Genomic DNA, 17,723 nt, shown 5'->3' with positions numbered 1-17,723 from the left:
AAATTACAAACATAACAAAGAGAGAAAGAAGGAAAAAAAAAAAAAACCTTGGGAGAGAGATGCATTCTCTGTGCTTTGACAGGGCTGGTTACCTTGTTCACCTGGGCCAGTAAATATTACCTGGCTTCCCTCTGCGGGAAGGAGCAGCCCAGGATAACTCCACCTGCCGCTGAAGATAACAGGCTGCAATAACTCACTGTCCAGACCCAGCAAGAAGCGGGGAGCGCCCTGGAGATGGCAGTCGGATGGACCTCCGAGATCTGCCAGCATCCCAGAGCACAGCCCGGCCACAATGCTGGGGCTGGGCTGCCGGTGGTGACGGCAGGGCGAGTTCATGGGGTGTGCACGTGGGCTGCGCCTTCCTCCCCTCCACAAGACAAAGCAGCTTTGCCAGCGGGGCCCCAACCCATCCCTACGATAGAGGAAAGAAAATGGGTCCCCGCCCCCATCCTTCCTGCAGGGTTCTTTCGGTGTGACTGTGGGTGAACTGTCAGCCAGCAGCTATTTAGGAGTCAACAGAGAGACAAAGCTCTTTTCAAAAGCTGTTCTCATTAACAGCACTGAGGTGCACAGATTGAGGGGGACAACGGAGCTCAGCTGGGCCTTCTGTTCCATTCTGTGGGCCTGCCCTTCAGTTCCAGGAGGTGCCCTGGGCCTGTCCCCACAGCAAGAAGACCTGACTCCTCCATTCCACCCAGGCCCAGATTCCTCCGCTGCCTGTACTGAAAATAACTTTCCCCCACTGATAGTGAAGGAGTTTGAGACCATCTGGAATGAGCTCCCTCTTCCCCACAGGAGCCTTGTCCAAGGCTTCCCCCACCTGGGCTTTAATTCCCCTCCTCCCTTTGTGATCTCTCAGCCTCTCCCTCTGCCAACCCGTCCCCAGCACCTGAGTAGCAGGAAAATCTCTCCTACCCTGACTTAAAGAAAAAAGCCTTCCCTGGAGCCTGATCTCCCCTTTTCCTTTGACCAACACGCTCCCTGAAGCAGAGGTCAGTCTCACAGACTCTGGTGTTAGGTAATGTAGGTTCGAATCCCATTCTTCTGGTTCTCAGCTGTGTGACAAGGGGCAAATTACTTAACCTCTCTGAACTCAATTTCCTCCTCTTTGAATGGGCTGATAATCACATTTGCCTCACAATTTTATTGTGACATAAATAAAATGATCCATGTGAAGTTCTCAGCACAGCGCCAGGTAGACATTAGATCCTCAGAAGGGTTTGTTGTCCAAACAAACAGAAAGGACATGGTTGGGGGGGAGGGGGGGAGGGAGAAGGGCGGGAGGTTTTGGTGATGGGGAGCATTAATCAGCTACAATGTATATCGACAAAATAAAATTAAAAAAAAAAAAAAAAAAAAAAAAGTAATTCAGGAAAAAAAAAAAAAAAAAAAAAAAAAAAAAGAAGGGTTTGTTGTCTTTGTAGTTTATGTGAGGATTAAACATCAGGTCCCCGGAGCAGAGAGCAGGGCCTGTGAGGATTGAGAGATGCCCCTTGTCTTGGTCTGCTAGGGCTGCTATAACAAACATGCCACAGACGGGGCAGCTTAAACAATGAACACTTATTTCTCACAGTTCTGGAGGCCAGGGAGTCCAAGATCACAGCCCCAGCAGTTTTGGTGTCTGATGAGGGTTCACTTCCTGGTTCATAGGCAGCCACCTCCTCTCTGTGTGCTCACGTGGCAGAAAGAGGGTGAGCAAGGTCTCTGGGGTCTCTTCTGTAAGGACACTACTCCCCTTGTGAGGGCCCCACCCCTAACACCCTCACATTGGGGGCTAGGACTTCAACACATGAATTTGGGGGGACAGCAACATTCAGTCCATTGCACCCTCAATCCTCAGAGGTCCCTTGAAGTTCAGGCTGGGACCCGAGGCTCCCCTGTGGGGTTGTCCAGGGCATGGGGTCATGAAAAAAGGACTCAGACCCCCTACCAGTGTGACTCATCGGCTCTGGATTGCCGAGGAGCCCAGGAGGGAGAGTGAGAAGAAAAGAGCATGAGGACCAGTAAGGGCAATGGCGTGCCCTCGTGGTTTGGGCCCTTCCCTGCATGGAGTTCTCCGCCATTTCCCCACCTGTAACACGAGCCAGCTCTCCACCTCTCTGTGCACGGCCTCCGTGTTGTCACAGAAGAGAAGGACCTCTAGGGCATGGCAGAGTAAGTCCAGCCTGCCCGGAATCCCCAGAAGCCCCTCCTCCTCGCAGAGGAGGTCGTGCCTCACCCACTTCCTGCCCCCTGTTAGAAACTTCCGGTCTGACCCGTGAACTCAGCTCTCGCGCCTGAATTCTGCTCTCTTCACCTCTCTTCAGCCTGGCCCCTGCATGAGTTTCAGTTTTGGAGCTACCCCTAGACATTGTCAGAACACGGTGTCCAGCTCAGGTGCTAGTGCCCTGTCCCTGGGCTTCCACCTGCCTTCCTGATGGGGTCACCTGCTCCGGGCATGGGGTCTGATCCATCTCCCCAAACTGGGGGCAGAAGTCCTACATTCACTAGAGCTCTTTAAAGGACACTGAGCAAAGGAAGAGGATGTAAGGGACCCCAAAAGCAGCTCAGACAGAGCCTTGTGTCAGAAAAGATGTTCAAAGGAAGAAAAGAACTCAGATGAGATGAACTTGAAGCACAAGTGAGATCTCAAAAAGACAGAGATGGGAACGTGCTGTAGACAATAAGAGCAGTGTGCGCAAAGGCTCAGGGCAGAACAAGACGGGCCTTTGTCGGGGAATGAGGAGCGGGTTGACCAGCCTGCGGTGCAGGAGACATGGAAGGGAGCAGGGGTCAGGTAGGGCCAGAAAGGGAGCCTTGAATGCCAGGCAGAGGATTCTGAACTTAATCAGGTAAGTAGTTGTGAGCCACTGAAGGTGCTGGAGTAAAGGAGTAGTCTTGACCTGAGTGGGAGGAGGAAGATTGACTGGGTAGCAGGGAGTCAGATGGTTTGGGGTGAGATTCTGTGGAGGCAGGGCCAGTTAGAGACTCCAGAAACAGTCCAAGAGATTTTGTGAGGCCTGACCTATGTCACTGTCCATCAGAGTGAAAATGGACAGTGCTGCGAGAGATTGTGGTGGTGGATGTGGGAGGTCAAGGAGAAGCGGGAGGAAAGAAGCCAGAGTAAGGCAAGAGAACGGCCCTCATGCCCCCTGAGCCGACTGGGAAAATGTCTGCACGGTACCCATGTTTCATTTATCTGTTTGAGTATCCAATAACCAGGCTTAATTTTTTCAATTATAAAATATTTTACGCACACAAAAGAGGAGTAATAGTAGTATAGCAACCTCTTACAGGAGTTTACTCTGTGCCCAGCATTGTTCTAAGAGCTTTAAAGAATGTAGTCAATCCTCATGAAAACCCTCATGGAAATATTAGCTATACAGTAATAGCTACTGCTATTATCTCCATCTTACAAGTGAGTAACTTGAGGGCCAAGCAGGTTAAGTACCTTGCCCACCATCATACAACTTGTAACAAAAGTGAGATTCGAGTCCAAGAGGTGCACTCACAAGTTCTGGGTTCATAACCACTAGGCTCCAAAGCTCCTCAGGTTGAGGAGAGAATAACGAATACTTATTCGTTGAAGTTGAAGCCCCCTGTGTAAAGCTCCCCAACGGGCTGACTTTTAAAATTGAGTTGTTCTACATCTTGAACCACTGATTAGCCACACTGACCCTCAGATTCATTCATTCATCAGTCATTTGCTAGACAGGGAAGGGAGAAGGGTCAAAGCATTTAGTGAGCTGTTATTATGTGCCAAAACTGTGTTTACGTACTGCACATTCACTATTTTATTTACTGTGAACAGCATTCCTATGGGTATTATCATCACAATTTTACAGATGAGGAACTTGAGTCTTAGAGAAGTTAAATAAACAGTGTGATAAAGTGATAAATGGCAGACCAGTGTGTCCCTTCTCTGTGACCGTGCCACCCAAAGTACATGGCAATTCATCCCCAAAGGCATATGTAAATCAGTAAGCAATAAATGTTTACTAGGCACCTGTTATATGACAGGCAGTATGCCAAGAGCTGGCCACCAGTCCTCGCCCTCAAGGACAATAAGCAGAGGAGAAAGATGGGTTTTGTTTTAGAGAGTCAGGGGAAGAGAAGAGCAGAATGGGAGGGAGGATGCGCTTGGGAGGATCACTGCTATCACAGAGGTCTCATGAATACAAGGGGAACAGAGAAGGAAGGGGGAAAGTGTCACAGAGAATGGGGTGGACGTTGTGAGGTTGGTAGAACAAGAGGAAGAGAGGGTGGAATTCCAGATCCAGGAGCCCACATCTGCACTTCCGTCCTATCTTCACTACCTGGTTTAATCTTCACTGTCCTATCACTGATGCATTATCTTTATGAACTTTAGACTATTTTAAGATTGGAGAAGAGCATGGGACTAACAGAAGGCCAAGCTCTCCTCAAGGAAATGCTTTCTGGGTCCCCCAGCAGGAGGGGTGTGAGAGGCTGGGCGTCCCCTCTGTGTCTCCATGTCCTCCTGTGTTTCCATCGCACTGCACTTTATTATCTGCACTTCTGTCTGTATGTCTGTCCCCCACCCCCATTTGTGTGGAAGCTCCTCAAAGGATGTGACCCACACTGCACCTGGCAGGGTCTGGTTCTCAAAGGGTGTTTGTCAACCTGAGCCACCCCGAGAAGACTGAACCAGATTTTCCAGATTTAGCTGCTCCTTAATCTGCTCTCGTATCTAATCAGCCAGGCCAAGGTCCCAGCATAAGGAGGCCATAGTTTATTCTAACTAGCAAGAATTCTTTCTGTTGGATCATGAAGTAGATGAAAAACACTCAGATCTAGGCTTTAGTGATGGACAATCAGGTGTTTCTGTTCTGCTGCCCTGGGGAATTGACAATATAAACTCAACAGGAACCTCAGAGCCTTCAGAAGCTGCCTTGAGGGAGCAGAGTCAGAAGGGAGCACCCCACCGTCCTTGGATTATCCAGCCTCCTTGATCAGGGCTGACCATTTAAGAATAGTGGGACAGTAGGCCAAGAGTCCAGAGGGATGACCATTCACCACCCTTCCCTGCCACAGCTGGCTTTGGGACATCCAGACCAGGTCAGCTTCAAGATAACGGCCAGCCAGGTGGGTACAGGCAGACGACAGAAAGTAGTTTAGATTCTAGAACCAGAGGTTCCAACCACAGGAAGTAGTTCAGATTCTAGAGCCGGAAGCTACAAGTGGGAGCATGACTTGAAGGTTGTCACTTCATCTGCTGGGAATTCTCCATTACAAAATAAGTCATTCCTGTAAAAATAGGTTTGATTATCTCCTCCTCATCTCTATCTATTCTTTCTCATTTCAACAGCCCAACTGTATTGCCTTCAATTCTGTATTTCTATGGCAGAATGAAAGAAAAGTCTAGAATACTAATCATGAACAGAACTTTGAAAGAGCATTTCTAGTCCAACCCCATCTTTTTGGCCTGTGCCCAAATCACAGCAGCTACTTGCTTCCATTTTAAAATGTCTTTAGAAATAATTCTTAATTTGCTCAAATCAAATCAAATCAATACTTAGTAGATGCCCACTACATGCAAGTATCCAGGTGTACTGAGGCAACAGTGAAATAAGATCCTCAGGCCCTGCCTGTAACTTCACTGGAAGGAAGGTGGTGTTGTCCTAACCCACAGGGCAGGGAACAACTCTCATAGAAGTGCAGCAGCTTGTCCAAGGACACGTAGTAAGTAAGGGAGACAGGCAGGGCTAGAACCCACTCAGCTCTAGATCCCAGGCCCCTCTTTTTTCTTCAAGAAATTTTCACTTTAAAAAAATATATAATCAAGAAAAATATGAGATGATATTATATATGATGTAACTAAAAAGCTCAAAAGGTAACATATTTTAAAAATTGTATTTTCTACTCACAAGAAAAGAAGCTGAGGTTTTGGGATAATAATAACTTGGCCAGTTTGCTTGAATAAAAGTAGAATCAGCTCACTAAAATGCTGTGGAAGCTATCCTTGTCTCTTTAAAAAACTCAAATTTTAATTTTTATCCAAGTAATAGTTGTTTGAAGTAATGATTACATATAGAAATCCCCTATTCCACACCCACTCTCTGTTCCCAGAGACAACCATCCTTCACATTTCTAAGTCTTTCCCCTGGTGTTTATTTCTATAATTTAAAAATTATATTGCTGTTTCTTCAAATATCAGTTTTAGACATCATCTATTGACTTCATGCCATGCTAGAAAATGACTTAGTTTTTCTACACCACTGCTCACATTTTTCCCTTTCACCCTGTGACATTTATAAAATAATTTTTGGTAAAATCAAATATCCCCAAATACATGTTGAGTCAAATAGTGAATTATGACCCAAATTCCCTTCTTGTACAATCTTTTGTTTTTCCTATAATTGATTATTGCCTTAATTTTTTTTTCATTTTCTTTGTTTTCTGTGAATCATTCACACTTTTCTTCAAATTTTTCATCACGTCTTAATAATACTTTCTATAATCTCATACAAATAATTATTTCCTTTTTTTTCCCATTAAGAGTCCTCACTCAAGAACCTTTCTGTTCAAATATTCCAGTGCTATTAGTGGCTTTCTATACATGATCCATAGGAAACATCTTATGAATTCTCTTCTCCAATTTCTAACTTTGGTTCCCCTCTTTCCTGGATCATAAAATCATATATCTTCCTATTTCTTTATTTACTTCTGTCTTAATTCATTTTGTATTGCTATAACAGACTACCGGAAACTGGGTGATTTATAAAGAACAGAGAATTATTTAGCTCATGGTTCTGGAGACTGGGAAATCCAAATGAAGGGGCCAGCATCTTGTGAGGGCCTTCTTGCTGTGTCATCCCATGGCAGAAAGAGAGAGGTCATGAGAGGGTGAGAGCAGGAGATGGAACTCACACCCTCAAGCCCTTTTATAATCAACATTAATCCATTCATGAGGGTAGAGCCCCCATGGCCCAATCACCTCTCAAAAGTCTCATCTCTTAACATTTTTGTATTGGGGATAAGTTTCTAACACATGAACTTTGGAAGACATATTCAAGCCATCAAACTATAGCACTTCCTTTTCTTTTTTCTTTTGCTAGATGATATCCTCAAGAACATTCCTAAGAAAGGACGTGTTGGAGGTAAATTTTTTGAATTTTAGTTTGTAAAGGTAAAAATTTTGAATTTGAAAATGTCTTTGTTCTACTTCACATTTGTTTTCTACTTTGGTTGTGCATTAAATTCTAAGGTGAAAATCATTCTCCTTCAGAATCCTGAAGGCATGTGGTCAAGTACTGGGAAGAGTCTTGAGATTTCACCCTTCTTGCAAGCTAACAAGTTAGCCTGCCACAGTTTCATGGAGGCTGGTAGAGGACACAAGACTCCTGGGTCAGAGATAAAGGGCAGTTTATTACTCATGGCAATGGGAGAAGCCAGAATATTAGCATTTTGTGCTGGTTCCTCTAACCCCATTTCTCACAGGTTGTGTAAAGAAGTCCAAATTATACCTACACACACAATGTGTTGCATTACAAGAGAGAAACCTTGAGCTTAGGGGACCCAAATCTTTTATAGTGGGCATGCCTGCCTTTCGGTCTAGCTGGAAACACTATCTCACACAAACATGCTTGAAAACGTAGCCCAAGACAAAGAGCAGTCAGTGACAAGTCCAAGACAGGACATTCAGAAATGCACAAGCCATGTGATAAATTGCCAAAAATTATTCCATTGCCTTTTAGCTTCCACCACTGCCCCTGAGCAATCTGATATCAGTGTAATCATTTTCTTTAGTGTGTCACCTTTTCCCCCCTCCCTGGGAGCCTTTAGACCATCTCTTTATACCTGGTTTTCTGATATTTCCAAATTTCAGCTTGGAAACCTTTATATCTTGCACTTCTGGGTTTTTTTTTTTTTTTCTTTCTCATACTATTCCTTTGACTACTAGGTGGTTTCCTTCCTCTTGTATATCTCTAGTTTTCTATGAATTTGTTTGTTTGCTTTGTTCTCTTTCAGGTTGGATGATACCCTCATATTTCTAGTTATCTATTGTTGTAGGTATATATTTAAGAATGAGACAGGTAAAACAGCTGGAAACTCTGCATGCTTGGGCAGGGCCTGCTATCTGGTAAGCTGAAATACATGGTGATCAAAGGTGACCTGGCCTTTTCACTGGGGGGACCCCCATAGTCAATATTGGCAGGTGTTTGCTCTTGGTTTCTCTGAAGAACAATCTATGAGTTTTCTACCTGGGATGTTTATGCCAGGCTTGGCTTTCTAGGCACAAGGCAGAAGAAGACAGCTGAGGCTACCACATTTCAGAAAGCAAATTTTAATGAAACAGAAAAAATATTTCATAAAGCAAAGCCTCTTGACCCTGGTGTCCTTGCTGTGGTCCTACCCTTATCCCCAGCCTCCTGGGGTGGGGGGATCTTAGCTTAGAGCCTCAGACTCTTTTCTAATGTAGCAAGAAATCACCTAGAAATTGATGAAATCAACAGGGGCTGTGATTCAAATCTTCACCGATTTATACTACCTGTGCTCTCTCACTCAGACATTGCCCTTCCTGGTCTGTTTGAGAGGACAAGTCTGATGCAGGACATCCTGAAGAGAGAATGGGACCCTCATGACTACATTTCTGCATGGGGCTTTCTTCAGAAAATGGCTGCTTTCCTTTTCTCTTTTTGTATAAGCTGACCTTGGTTTCTTGAGCCTCAAGGTGGTGTTTGCTCTTTTTAAATTTTTTCTTCACAAAGTGTTTGTTTTATCATGCTCACTTTCTGAGCATCTGGTTCATGTGCCTTGAAGACCTCCTGCCTCTTGGTAAACCTTCTTTAAGTCTCTAATTAAGTTTCAAGGCCACTGCTATTATGAGGCCCTCATTAGCCCTCACCTGGTAAGCACATGCACTCTCACAGCTGGAAAGCCCATAATGTCTCTGACAGTGCACCTGACTTACTCTATCAGAATATCAGTGGCTGCAGCCTGGGGATCTGTATTTTGGGAAAATCCTCTAAGTGATTCTGGTGACCTACTGGTTGACAAGGGTCTGTATGTCCTTGCCTCCCATGCCTAATGCTTGAATTTGGAGCTCTGGTATCCTAGGCCATGGGTCCCTGGTGCCAACTACTGCCCATTTGAACCTCTACCCATCCACTGCCCTGGCTGGACAGAGCCAAAACCCTAAGCCTTGAATTTTGCCTTATCACTCAGCTACGGTCCTCTCACCATGACTCTTCTCTATCCTCGCCAGCCTCCGGGTCCTAGGCTGGCTTTATGGGCTTCCCTGCCCTTGCCAAGGCTCACGTCCTGACCTGTCACCACCATCCCCCTACCACCCACACACCCAGGTCTTGACATCTTGCCCCGTTCTGCCTGGACTATCCTGATGCTGCCTGTGCCCCAGGTCCAGCAAATAAAAAGGATGCTATCGGGTAGTCCAGCACTTGGTCTAATGAAAGATGCAGACAAGAACCACTGAGCAGGAAGTGATGGCTTTAGACTGGCATCCCAGGCAGGTTTCACACCAAAACAGGATTTCGGTTGGACTTTTAGTGGAAGAGCATTTTTGCATATTTGTAGAAGAAGGGGAAGTCAAATCTAGAAAATACTTAACAAATGCCTCCTGCTATTACAATATAGGTACTGCTATTACTATTTCTTCTGGTAATCATATATCTCATCATTGAATCCCTACTATAGGATAAGCACAGCATATATGGGAGTACTTCAAAAGTTTGTGGAAGAATAGAATTGACAGAGAATATGAATCTTTCCATAAACTTTTAAAAGTACCCTCATATATTAATTTGCATATATTATTTGAGACTTTTCAAGAACCCTACCAAGGAGGCATGATTATCCCTGTTTCAGAGACATGGAAGATGAGGGACTGAGAAGAATGGTTTTCTCCAGAACCTCTAGATGACTAAATACATAGGGAAAGGCAGCCTATGAGCCCAGTCTCCTGATGGGTTTCTCTTTTCAGCATGCTCCTGCTGCTTCCCTGAAATTTAAGAATGCAGCTCTCCCCTCTGGGAGGAGCAGTCTCCACTCTATCTTCCCAGGCAGGCATCAGCAAATAAAACTCAAATCAAATCAAATTGTGTCTCCCCCCTCAGCATGTAGACCGTCTGGCTCCTCTCTTGCTGGTGACCATTATTCTGGTAGGTGAAGTGTGGCAAATCGTGATATTGGTGACTTGGTGGCCACAGGAGTTATCGGGAAGGCAAGTGGCATGGCCAGGCTGCAGGCACATTTCCTTCTACACCCCTCTTTTTCATTCCCCCTAGCTTTGTGAGACGTCTTCCCAGAGACTAAAAATACTCACAGTTCAGTGCATCCCAGATCCAAATTATTTCGTAAAACTTAAGTGCTTTTAGAGTTAGGCAAGCAAGAAGATATTTGACTTTTGTTCTAGTGAAAGCTATTTTTAACATTTAAAATATGGAAAACAACCATACTTCTGCACTTTAGCCTCTAATACTAGCCAGCATGCTGCTATACATAGCCCTTTAAGTACACAAGTACATGAAAATCTAGGTTTACAGAAAAGTTAAGTTAGAGGAGATTATTTATTTGTTCACAAGGATGACTATGTATAGGAATTCCAATAATTCAAAAACCTAAATCCAAGGTCAAGCTCTACCACTTACCAGTATAACCTTTCTGCATCTTGGTGTTTATGTCTGTAAAATGGAGAGATGTAGGATTAAGCAGTTTGACCTGTCCCACAAAGCTGTCATGAGAATGTAATGACATATGGATCACAAGCTATGAGGTGCTATAGAAAGATAAAGCATTTTGATGAGCAAAATGGAGGGCTGGGGTGAGGAGAGATATTCCTGTCCAGGAGTGGTACACCGGGAGTGGGGGTCAGCCTCCCGCCCACTCAAGTTTGCAAACCATCTAGCTGTGTTCCCCACAGCAATTGGAATATGAGCTGTTCCAAGTTCCATTATCCTGCATGGTATCATCCTGCAACTCTGCTATTCAGTTAAACACCGCAGTTTCTGAGTACATTTTAATTTCTGATCATTAGTTACAAGATTTTCTTGTTAATTCTGAGTCACTAGATTTTGCTGAGACAGCTTTGTTTTTTCTGCTTTATTTTGGTCATGCCGCACAGAGCCTGTTCAGACAGACAGTAAATCGGGTGGCTAACCTCCCTCCTGGGCATGAATCATCTGCAGCTCTGAAAAGGACACAGCCGCAGGAGTGGTGACAGGGAGGGACCCTTTTCCAAGGCTTCCTTACAGATCCCTCTGGGGATCTTCATGACTTTGGCCCCAGGACACGAATCTGCAGGTAATTACATTGGGAGATTACAAGATTTCCTCAGAGCTCCAGATCAGGCAGATCAAGGGGGGGTGAAAAAAGAACTCAGGACAATTCATCAAAATAGGCTCCTGCTTTCTGCCTCTTTTATTAGATCACATGTGCCATGTGACTGAATTTGCTGTATATTTATCTAACCTGGGAGACACCAACAGAATTTTGCAACCAGCAAGACTGGTTTTGGGCACTGCCGCCTCTTCCTCTCCTTCCTTCCAAGTGCCTTGTTGCCATCGTCAAGATTGATTTATCATTCTCCTTGGTCTGATAGGCAACTCCCTCCCCAACTCTGAACCCTGAAAATTGATGAGCTCATCCATGTGTTTCTGTTTGTAATACCCTTCCCAGGGACCAGTGGTATTTCTAGACATTGTTAATAAGAGCTAACACTCATGGAGAATGTACCATGTGCCACTCTTCTTAACCCCTTTTGTGTGTTAATCCACTTCATTGCCACATCAACCCTATACGTAGATGTAATAATTATCCCTGTTTTACAAATGAGGAAACTGAGACATGAAAAGGTTAAATTGTTCTCTGTAACCATTCTTGTAGTAAGTGGCAGAATTGGCATTTCATCCCTAGTTCCAGATTTCATGCCCTTAGCAATTACATTTTATTGATGAAACTTGTTTTTATCACAAGATACTTCTGGAGTGGACTGGCACAGTAGCAGGATGGCTCATTCTCAGGGCAGAGAGAGCGTGGCTTAGATCTGTGACAGAGTTGGAGCTGGAGCTGGAGGAACAGACCTCACTGGTAAGCTGAGAGGAAATCCCATCCAGTGGATTCCAATCCAGGGCAAGAAGTAGAAGCCAAGGCAAGCAACCCACATTGTGAAGGCCAACACAGGATAGAAGGGTGTTCCAGAACAATACGTAGTGTAGGGCAAGAGACACTGAGCTGTGCAGGCATAGGGGACAACTGATAGCAGGCTACACGTTCTGGGTTAGACCCCTAGCTGAGGTGGTCTTGGGAGCAAGAGTCAAGAATAAGTTAGGAATCCCTACCTCATGTCATATACAAAGATCAGCTCAAAATGGATCTCTGACCTAAATATAAAAGCCAAAACCAAAAACTCTTAGAAGAAAACGTAAGAGTAAATCGTCATAACCTCAGATTTGGTAATGATTTGTTAGACATGACCATAAAAGCATGGGCAGAAAAAAAAAATAAAAGATAAATTAGGCTTCATCAAAATTTAAAATTTTGTGCATCAAAGGACATTATTAAGAAAGTGAAAAGATAATCTACAGAATGGGAAAAATTATTTGCAAATCATATACCTGGTAAGAGTTTAGTATATAGAATATATAAAGAACTCTTAACAACTCAACAACAAAAAGATAAACAACCCAATTAAAAAAGAGTTAGACATTTCTCCAAAGAAGATGTACAAATGACCAACAAGCACGTGAAAAGATGCTCAACATCAATAGTCATTAGAAAAATGCAAACCAAAACTATAATAGGATACTACTCCCTAGGATTTAATGAAAAAAATTCAAAATTTTAAAAAGCAGAAAATAAGTGTTAGCAATGATGTGGAGAAACTGGAACTCTTATACATTGCTGATAGGAATGTAAAATGATTCAGCTTCTGTGGAAAATTGTTGGGTAGTTTCTCAAAAAGTTAAACATAGAGTTACCGTTGGACCCAGCAATTCCATCCCTAGTTCTATATATACCCAAAAGAATTGCAAAGAGCTACTTAAGCAAATGCACACACATGCATATTCATAGCATCACTGTTCACAGTAGCCAAAGGTGAAACAATCCAAAGGTCCTTTGGCAGATGAATGGACAAACAAATCATGGTATTTACATGAAATGCATTATTACCCAGACATAAAAAGTACTGATGTTGGCGGTCCAGGTCCTGCTTCTCTCCACTTGGAAACAAAAGACTCATCAGTCCCAAATATTGGTGTGAGGCAGGAAGTTTATCATCACACACCTGAGGAGACAGACCAGAACTGTCTCCCAGTCCTAAAGTTTTTTGGGGGGGAAGGGGGATTGCATAAGACAAAAGGACAAAGGGAGAATTGTAGTGAAACATGTAGCATGGATAGGGTTGGTGACTGCGTGCAGATCAGCATATCTTAATCTTCATCCTTGGACTCAGTCCTGTGAAGCCTGGAGTTGACTCCTTGCCTCTGACTTTATCTCCTTCTCAGGACACCTGCAATGTCAAAGGAGACCATTAGCTTTTCATGTTGCTGAGCCATGGCCTTGCTTTATTAATCCTACAAACCGCAGTGACCATTACTGTTTAAGCAGAATTCTTTTCTCAGCATTAAGCTTTAACATGGCTGCCCTCATGCCAAGCTAATATTTGTGATGCTCTATCACTGATAATGCTACAATGTGGACGAACCTCAGAATATTACGCTAAGTGAAAGAAGCTAGTCACAAAAGCTCTCATGTGTGACGACTCCATTTACATGAGATATCCAGAACAGATAAACGCATAGACACAGAAAGCAGATTGGTGGTTGCCAGGGGCTGAGGGAAGGGGGAAATGGAAAGTAACTGCCTAATGGCACAGGGTTTCCTTTTGGGGTGATGAAAATGTTTTGGACCAAGATAGAGATGGTGTCTGTACAACATTATGAATGTGCTATGCTAAAGGCCACTAAATTGCTCACTTTAAAATTGTTAATTTTATGTTATGTCAATTTCATCTCAATCTAAAAAGAAAAAAAGAAGAGTAAGTTAGGACCTTAGAACAACCACGGTATCATCAAGCAGCGACTGAGGTAGGTTCCCAGGTACCTAAACAGTACATGGCAGTAGCCCAATTATTGGGCACAAGGGGAATGGTGCTAAGCCTCAGCATATAGGGCTAGGGCTCCTGGGGCAGATTTAGCCCTGGAAGTGGGGGTCAGGGTCAGAGCCAGCAGGGGAGATCAACTGTGTCCAGCTGGGCAGAGAGGGACCTGGGATCTCCTTTGTAGGTGGGGAAGTTACCAGCAGCTGCTCTACATGGGCAGCCAGTAGAGGCAAGAGCCAGTGACCACTGGACACAGCACAGGTCCCTGTGACTTCTGGCCTCTCTCTCTCCAGTTGTGTGAGCCTGGAGGTTTAGACCAATGCATTGGGCTGATAATGAATCTCAAACACAAAGGAACACGCAGGAGGGGTGGAGAAGGAGGAAATGTTCTAGTGTTGTTTAGAAAATGAACGAAGCAGCTGTAGGTAAGGCTTTTGTTACAAGCTGCTACCTCTGATTCACGCATCTTTAAAATCCTGGCTACAGTTTGAGCCAGGAAGAGCAATGATTATCTCGCGGGCTGCACCCACCAGTATGGGGCTTCTCAGAAGGAGACGGCGCCAGCCATTAGCAACGTCAGGTGTGTGCTTATCATTACACAGAGCAGGCCACGGACTGAGTGGAAGCTGCTTCTCCTCCTTGGATGCCCAAGGAGGCATGCTCAGGAATCCAAGGCCCAACTGAGAAATTCTGGGGCTCTCAGGGGACCCCTGGTTACCAGCGAGGACTGGCGTGCAGCCTGAAACACGCTCGGAGGCCTCAGCCTGAACTGAGCAGAGCCACACTTTGGGGACAGTGAGCTGGGGTCTTCCAACTTTCCTCTTCACCATCAGCTGGAGGTAGCAGGAAAGGAGAGGAATTTGTGAAAAGGAACAGAGGCCTCTGACACCCCACCCCTATGCTCCGCTCTCCCCCGTTTCCTTCCTGAGGCCATTCCTCTCTCCATGTTTCCCCTTAGTCAGCCTCTTGCCCACAGATCTCTCCTATCTCTCAGCTACCTCCCTACCCAAACCCGAATGCACTAACCAGGCTCAATGGCTGCTCATTTCCGGGGTGAGCTGTCATCTGGCTCGTTTCCAGGGTGGTTCCACCTCCTCTTCCTGCAACTGCTTCTGGTCCCTCCAGACTGAGTCCCTCCCCTCCATCTCCACCTGTAGCCACCTTACCCTGCCTGGAAGGGCCAGTTGCAAGGTCTCCTTTTTGAAGTCTTGATTGCTCAACCAGATCTGCTCTCCCTACTTCTGAACAACCTAGGACTTGTTTGTGCCTCTCTTGAAAGCTTATCTTATTCTGTTTCATATTATGCTTACTTCTGGGCTTGTCTTAATCCCCCTTACTGGTCTCTTCAGGTCCACCTCTGAATCATCTCACACCAGCACAAGGCTAAACACACATGAGACAATATGTGTGTGCGTGAAATGAAAGCATACATGAATGAATGAATTCTTCCAACCTGAGGCAGGTGGAAGGGTCTGCAGGACATTGCTGGGCCATCCAGGAATCCTTGTGCCACCAACCGTGGCTCATCCTGCAGAAAGCCCATCTGCAGAGTCTCGTTCAGAATGTGCGTGAGAAGGAAGTAGGGCCGAGGCTCTGGGACAAGGCCCTCTACTTCCTTGGGGAGTGCCTGGCCCTCTGCTTTGTTGTCAAAGAGGGCCAGGCCCAGAAGGCAAAAACAAAAGAGGATGAATCGCTTTTTTTTTTTTTTTTTTTTTTAATTTTATTTTGTTGATATACATTGTGGCTGATTATTGCTCCCCATCACCAAAACCTCCCTCCCTTCTCCCTCCCCCCCTCCCCCCCAACAATGTCCTTTCTGTTTGCTTGTCGTATCAACTGCAAATAATTGTGGTTGTTATATCTTCTCCCCCCCCCCGTTTGTGTGTGTGTGTGTGTGTGAATTTATATATTAATTTTTAGCTCCCACCAATAAGTGAGAACATGTGGTATTTCTCTTTCTGTGCCTGACTTGTCGCTTTTGATCAAACCTGAGATGAGCCAGTCCTAGGCATGCTGGGACTTCTGGGACTTCAGCCCTGGGAAGGGCAGAAAGCCATGACCAGTGGGGAAAAGGTCAGGCAGCAGGAGGGTTCAGGGCAGGGCAGCCTCACAGTTCCCGTCATCTGCCCAGTTGGCAGGAGAAAGCCAGGCAGGACTGGGAGTCCAGGGGGCAGGGCCAAGGCTTGCGGGATGTCCAGGCCCCAGCAAAGTGAGCCAGGCCTCTTGACATGGGTCCTCTCTCAGCACAGCCTGGGGACTCCATTCAAGACAGGAGGTGATGCTCGTCCTCCTCATGAGCTGAGCATCATGGCGATCCAGGGAGGGGAAGGCCCCAACTGAAGGGACCCAGGCACAGGATCTGCCCTGAGTCCAGGGCAGATACCTGACAGGGTGGGCCACTTATGTCTGGGCCCTGGGATCCAAGCTAGAGGTTACCAATGTATGCCTGGCTATTGTCAGGTATGGCTCAGCTCAGACAGGGCCAGACCTGTGCTCAGGGGACCTGCAGCTCTGCGGAGGTGGTGGCGGGGGAGCTGCCCCCAGCACCCACCCCCAGACTCTGTTCTTTTGAGCCCTTTCATCCAACCCTAAATTTCAAGAAACAAAGCAGGAAAGGGGAGAAGTGAACTGGCAAAAGAAGAAGGTGAGGGAAAGAAGGAGTGATGGGAGAGTAGTTGGGGCAGACGTGGGTTCTGGGGATCTAAAACTTAGGCGATTTGGGGGCCTTGCTTAAAAATTATAAATTCAAAATTGAGTATTGAGCCTTGGAAGAGATCCATGGCAGAGAGTGGCCCTAAACCTAAGCTTTATTACCTTGCAGGTAAAACAGGCTCTGCCCAGCAGCAGGGGGGAGGGAGACTAAAATATCCCACAGAGGTGCATGAGCGCCCTCCTCCCACCCTCCTATTTCCCTCCTGACTCTCTCCAGCAAACCTGGCTGGGCTGCCCAGGCTGCCTGCGTCCCATCCTCTCCCCTCTCCCAATTAAATAATCTATTCTGTATTTCCTGTGTGCAGCACCCTTAATATTAGGTCTGAAAACAATTTGCAATCAGTTGCACTAATTAATCTAATTGAATTTAATTTCCCTTTCTTGGTGTTAGGGGTGAGCAAACTCCATATGCTGACTTATGTAAAGCAATATGCAAATTTGTATCTTGAGCCCAGAGCCCTGCAAATGTTTTTGATTACAAAAAAGGCTACACCGAGGCCCTAGATAAATGAACCACTCACTGCAGTTTCTGGCCTGACATCCCTGTCTTCCAGCAGCGCAGACACAATATCCCCTTTCTATACTATCTGTGGCTTGGTCACCCTTGTTCCTGCCCCAAACTACACTGTTGGGTCCCTCCACCGGGTCCCTAGGTACCTGGGTAGAGTATTTTCTACTTTAACTCAAGAATCTGGGTTCCTCCCCTTTGTTATGCTCTGCTCCTTCTCTCTGGGTCCCTCATTATGACCAAGACTGGATCCTAATGCTTGCTGGGAAGGAAATCTGATGAACACCCTGATGGCGACACATTGCCCCTGGGGAGGTGGAGGGTGGTGCTCTGCTGGCTGTTCCAGCTCCTGCCAACAGAGGGCAGCTGTGGGGCTTGGGTGGGAAACCTGTCAAAGTGCAGGGAGAGCAGGCATGTGGCATGTGGAGAGCCGGTAGATACCCC

The sequence above is a fragment of the Cynocephalus volans genome, chromosome 14 (genome assembly GCF_027409185.1).
Source record: "Cynocephalus volans isolate mCynVol1 chromosome 14, mCynVol1.pri, whole genome shotgun sequence".
In the NCBI taxonomy this organism is placed as follows: domain Eukaryota; kingdom Metazoa; phylum Chordata; class Mammalia; order Dermoptera; family Cynocephalidae; genus Cynocephalus; species Cynocephalus volans.
The sequence above is the reverse complement of the archived record's forward strand: the minus strand, read 5'-3'. Positions refer to the sequence as shown.